Source organism: Gopherus flavomarginatus, chromosome 8 (assembly GCF_025201925.1).
Source record: "Gopherus flavomarginatus isolate rGopFla2 chromosome 8, rGopFla2.mat.asm, whole genome shotgun sequence".
Taxonomy (NCBI): domain Eukaryota; kingdom Metazoa; phylum Chordata; order Testudines; family Testudinidae; genus Gopherus; species Gopherus flavomarginatus.
Window position 1 is genome coordinate 44,019,045 of NC_066624.1, and position 6,000 is coordinate 44,025,044.

Sequence of the window (6,000 nt, forward strand, 5' to 3'; positions counted from 1 at the left end):
ATAGCCCTAGACTGTTTGTGCATGCTCTTTTTTTATTAAAACACCTATACCAAAGGACTGTGCCTTCGTTTTGGCATGTCTTTTACCTTTCTTTGTTAAAAAGCGGGGAAAGAAGCAATCTTCTCTCTAATCCGCTGGTTTACTAAATATGGGGACTATAAACCGCCTGTTACTACAAAAACCTAGGGTGCTTCTGCATAATTTTTTATTACAACACATACAAAAGGATTGTTTTTTCAAGTCCTTATCCCTTTGTAAAACTTAATGTAACTTGTTAAAAAGCATGGGTCAGAACCAGCCTTCTTATCTCTAATTCACTAATTCACAAAAACTGCTTTGTTAACAGGTGCTTTGCTTCTTTGTCTTTTTATTCCACTGGTTTACAAAATAAGAGGTAATATAAACCGTCTGTTACTAAAAATCTGGGGTGCTTCTGCATATTTTTTTATTACAACACATACAAAAGGGTTGTGTCTTAGGTTTGTCTTTTCGAGTCATTATTCCTTTTCAAAACTTAATGTAATTGTAACTTCTGTTTGTTAAAAAGTTTGGGAAAGAAGCAGCCTTCTTATCTCTGATCCACTGACTCACAGAGGCTGCTTTGCTAACAGGCGCTTTGCTGCAGTTTCACATTGTTTTTACTAAAAAATAACCTCTGTTAGTTTAAAACCTAGGGAAAAACTTTTAAAAATTGTTTGTTACTAAAAGCTTATGGTTTTAACTTTTATAAAAACGCCTTTGTAAAAGGGCTACGTGGGGAAAATGCTAGGGGTCTGTTTCTTTAGATAAGAAAAAAAGCAGTTAAAAGGGAGGGGAGAGAGAGGAGGGGAGCGGGGAAAGGAGGGAGCTGGCTCTTGCTTAAAATCTTGAAACACTAGGATTGGTTCAGGAAAATGAATTCTATGACGCTGTTGTAAAACCACCTCTGATTGGTCCGATCCAAAGGCGGTGATAACAAGCCGGAGAGAGTTTGAACCAGGAAAGCTGCCTCATTCTACAGAAAGACGGGCAAAGGTAACAATTCTCTCTCTTGCTCTTTAATCCTACCCCGTGCTCTCTATCTTTGCTCTTTGCAAAGCGGACTCTCTCTTCACTTTTCTTGTCTTGTAACCCGCCCTGATTCTGAATGCTTTTTTACCATGTGCTTACTAAACAGACTCTGCCTGCTTCTCTCTTTTTTTATTCTGATTCCGCCGTGTGCTCTCTATCTTTGCTCTTTTTTCTTAATCTACACTGATATTGAATAGTTTCAATGCTTTTTTTACCCCGGGCTTACCAAACAGGCTTTGCCTTTGTCAATTTTCCTTTTAAACCTCGTTTTTTCTTAACCTACATTGGTATTGACTAGTTTTAATATGTTTTATTCACTTTTATTACACTGCCTTAGTACATTTTCTTTTAAACCTAGTTTTTAACTTACACCGGCATTAAATAGTTTTAATTGTATTTTTTAGCAAATTTCTTAACCTACACCGGTATTAAACAGTTTTAATATGTTTTATTTACTTTTATTATACTGCCTTAGTACATTTTCTTTTAAACCTAGTTTTTAATGTTTTTTAAATGCCTTTTTTAGTACCCCTTTATAGTTTTTGGCCATGTGCTTACTAAACAGGTTTTGCTTCAGTCAATTCCCCTTTTAAACCCAGCTGTATTGTTTTTAATATTATTCAATAATATTAAAAAGCTTTTTTTTAACCTACACGGGTAGTCAATAGTTTCAATGCCTTTTTATTTACTTTTTTACCCTGGGCCTCCCAAACAGGCTTTACCTTGGTCAATTTTTTTTAAACCTAGTTTTTAAGTATTTCTTTATAGTTTTTGGTTATGTGCTTACAAAACAGGTTTTGCTTCAGTTAATTATCCTTTTCAACTTAGTTTTTAATGTTTTTTTCTTAACCTACATTGATATTGACTAGTTTCAATGCCTTTTTATCCTGTGCTTACCAAACAGGTTTTGCCTTAGAAAATTCCCTTTATAAACCTAGCTTTCAATATTATTTAACTTTTTTCTTAATCCACCCTGATATTTAATACACTTTTTATTCGTGTCACCAAGCTCAAACATACACAACACTTCCCCTAGTCAAACACATACACGCGCACTTTTTTCAAAATGGCCGACGGCGCCAACGGAAATGGAGGGTGGGAAGGCGGGACATAAGCCCTAAAAGGGGCGTGGAAACCTGTCAAAATTGCATGGTGATGAATACTATCGAGCTTATTACTACTGCTACGTCTACACTACAGGATAAATTCGAATTAGCTTAAACCGATTTTATAAAACAGATACTATAAGTCGATTGTGTGCATCCACACTAGGCACATTAATTCGGTGGTGTGCGTCCATGGTCCAAGGCTAGCATCGATTTCTGGAGCAGTGCACTGTGGGTAGCTACTGTAAAATAATGAGGCCAATAACGTCAATTTGCGTCTACACTAACCCTAATCCCATATAGTAATATCGATTTTAGCGTTACTCCTCTCGTTTTGTAGGAGTACAGAAATCGATTTAAAGAGCCCTTTAAATCGATATAAAGAGCAGTGTAGTGTGGACGGGTGCAGCATTAAATCGATTTAACGCTGTTAAAATCGGTTTAACAACGTAGTGTAGACCAGGCCTTACTTTCAGAATTTTAATCCTCCAAAGGGCTAGTACATACCATACACACTTTGGGGGTAACCCTCGGGTGAGTGAGACCCTTATGTCAGGATAAGAGCCCTGGTTTGATCCTGCGGCTCAGGCAAAAAACAATGCCACAATACAGCAACTTTAAGAAAAGCTGGGATTTGGGGGGACCTGAATCTCAGTAACCCTTTGACCAAGTGGTCCCAAATTTATTTCATTGAACAAACCCTCCGCCCTCAGGAAGCACACCAAATTTCAAGGCAATCCAAGTAACTATGCAGATTTTAGAGCACTTAGAAGTATCAAGCTTTAAACAGAGAGCTGGTCCTGCACTATAATAAGGAAGAAATGTAAAAAGACCCTTCTCTCTATGGCTAGATATGGGTTGGAGGTGAACAGACCAGCACTGTTCAGAGTATGAATGTTGGTGAGGACTGAACCAATCCCTCGAAGCAGTGCAGTGTACCCGTGGGTTTGGGGCTGTCTGTAATGGCCCCTCTGCCCCTTCCAAACCACATGACTGGAGCAGCTGAGAAGGCAGAACTGCATTATCAGGTGAGTTTGATTTTATTTGTTCATTTAAATTCCTTAAAGTGCAATGACTTGCCACCAGGGTCATCAGCAGAGTTTGAACTCAGAACCTTCACTTACAAAGTGCTAGCCCTAAAATAAGCCCGGTGGTTGGCAGCACATGTAAGCTGTTAACCTCCAGTAGAGCAGTCTCTGGAGCAGAGCATGGCAAACACTACCAACATGGATTACAAAACTCTTCCTAGCTTCAGGTGTTTTACAGTAAGTAAAGTATCCACTGGAAATAGAGTCCATGCCATGCACCGTCACTGACAGACATAGCAGGGTGAGGAGCATGTGAGCAGAGAGAGAGCACTGCAAAACAGGCAGCTCCCTGAGTGCCTTGACTGCTCCTTGGCTCCTAAGACTCACTGGGGCAGGGTCCACGCAGTTAGTGTATGCAGGAAGACTCAGCATTTCCCCATAGGCCCTAAAGCTCCCCATCAGTAACGTAATTATGAACCAGCCCAGGCCAAGAAAGCAACTGCACTCAGTACAGGCCCCACTAGGACCTGGTTTGGGGAAGTATCTGAATCCAGCCCAGTGTTCCAAAGTCAGACTATGCAGCATGGCATTTGTTCCAGCAGCACATGTCCCCAGCACTTCAGCCTCCCCACTGCTACAACCCCAGTGCTTGATGGGTGGGTTTCCCTGAACAGCTGCCTGGAAAAGAGCTTTGTAACAGGTGAACCAACTGTCCCGCTACCAGCATATGTGCTTTCTAGAACCAACCACAATTTGGAGTGATGCTTTTTTGGCTGGTGGGGGCACACCCTGCCCAGCCCCCAGCATAATTTAGAACAGACTCAGGGCTGCCAAGTCCTGACACTTTCTTCAGCTTTGCATTCATTAGCTGTGATATGTTCACATTTTCTTCTGCTGCAAACTGTACAAATTCACAATAAGCAAACTGAGATCCAGGATCTGTAAGAAAAGTCTCTGGAATTTTATATTAGACACACTAGGATTTGCTGCATTCAGTGATGGAGGCTGCTGTTGTTGTGGATAAGGAATCTGTTGGCCAATAATCAGAATAGGCTCAACAGTCACAGGGTATGTTTGATCTCCCATTCTACGTAAAGTCATGCCAGCATGCTCCATGGTTGGTCAGGTATCTTGTGCATCTCTTTGTTGAGATACTGCACGGATGTATGTTTGGTCACTACAGGACAACTTGGGCCTTGCATAGACAAGCTTCAGCATCAGCATGGCTCGAGTATACAAGGGTTATACCATTTCAGGATGCAGATCTCTCACTGTCATGCATAGACAACTGGTGTCTGCTGATGGGGGGCACAACCCCAGAACAACTCAAGTGACCCCCTCTCCTCTTGCAGTCCTCCCCTCCTGGAAAGCAGCAGCGCCTCTGTGCAGCTCCCAGCTGTTCCCTTGCTCCTGCCTCTCCCTGTCTGGTGTAGCTCGCTGGCTCAGCTGCCCCACAGGGAGGGGGCCTGGCCATACCATGTTACTCAGCAATCTGGGGGGGCATGTGATCCCTGCCTGCCCCCACATACGCATCACCTCTGCTGTCATGCAAAGTTTTCTGGACCTTGAATCATTTTTGTAGCCACTTTTCTGAATCCTCTCTAACTTTTCAGCTTCTTTTTTCGTGTGGACACCAGAACAAGGCACAGCATTCCAGGCAGTCTCGTCAGTCCTGTATACAGGGTGACCAGACAGCAAGCATGAAAAATCAGGGTGTGACTGGGGGGTAAGAGGAGTCTATACAAGAAAAAGACCCAAATATCAGAACTGTCCCTATAAAAGCAGGACATCTGGCCACCCTAATACAGAGGTAAGTATTACCTTTCTACCCTTCCCTACTTCTGCTCATATTCCTCTGCTCATACTGTTGCCCCTTGGCCTGAGCAGTAAGCCAGTATTTGAGGTCTTTATTGGGGCTTGCTTCCATGAGGAGGAGAAATTGATTGTGTCAGTTAAGTTCTCTGGAGCAATTCTGTTTATTTTCAAAGAATGCCCCCATCAGGACTCTCATACTCAATTTACCTCAGGGCCAGTGACAGACCTCAAATCCTCGCAGCGGGCCAATAATGTCACTGAAGGTGATTTTTCAGAAAAAAAGATGTTCGTATTGTATTTTTTATTTCAAGTTTCTTAGAAATAATAAAACTGTCATACAGCTTTATACAATTCTTCGCCTGCCAGAGAGCTTTTAGTGTTTGTCACACTTCAGTTCTGTCAGTTTGTTGATGTTTGACCTCTGTGACTGAGCAATTGAAACCTTCAGGATTGCAGCAAGGTGTGCATCAGATAGTTGTGTTCAGTATTTTGACTTGTTTATATTAATTGTGGAAAAAAGTGATGCTGCCTCCATAACTGACTCTGCCTGGTAACTAATGATGCTGCATCCATGGCTGACTCTGCCCTAGTGATGGTATCTCTGTCCCTGTCCCCCAGCCAATGGGAGCAAGAGCAGCCTATCTGCATGGTCTTTCCTCCGTGGGCCGTAGTGGGGAGGTTCTCGGGCTGCAGATGGCCCTCGGGTTGGGACTTTGAGACCCCTGGCCCACATAGTCCTGTTCTCCTGAACACAGTTGGAACAAAGCGCAGCAGGCTTCTTGCTCACAATTCGCAAGCCTTTCTAACCAGTCCTGTCCCATAAGACCTCTGCATCTGCCCCCTCTTGGGGCTATGGTACTGACTGCTTCTCTGGCTCTTTCTCCTCTCTTCCTGGTTGTTTTCTGCCTCTTGACACATAGAACTCCAACCATTCACTGCCTCAGCCTCTGTATTTGTAGTCCCAAGGAAACTCTTCTTATTCTCCCTGAGTTAGTTCATGC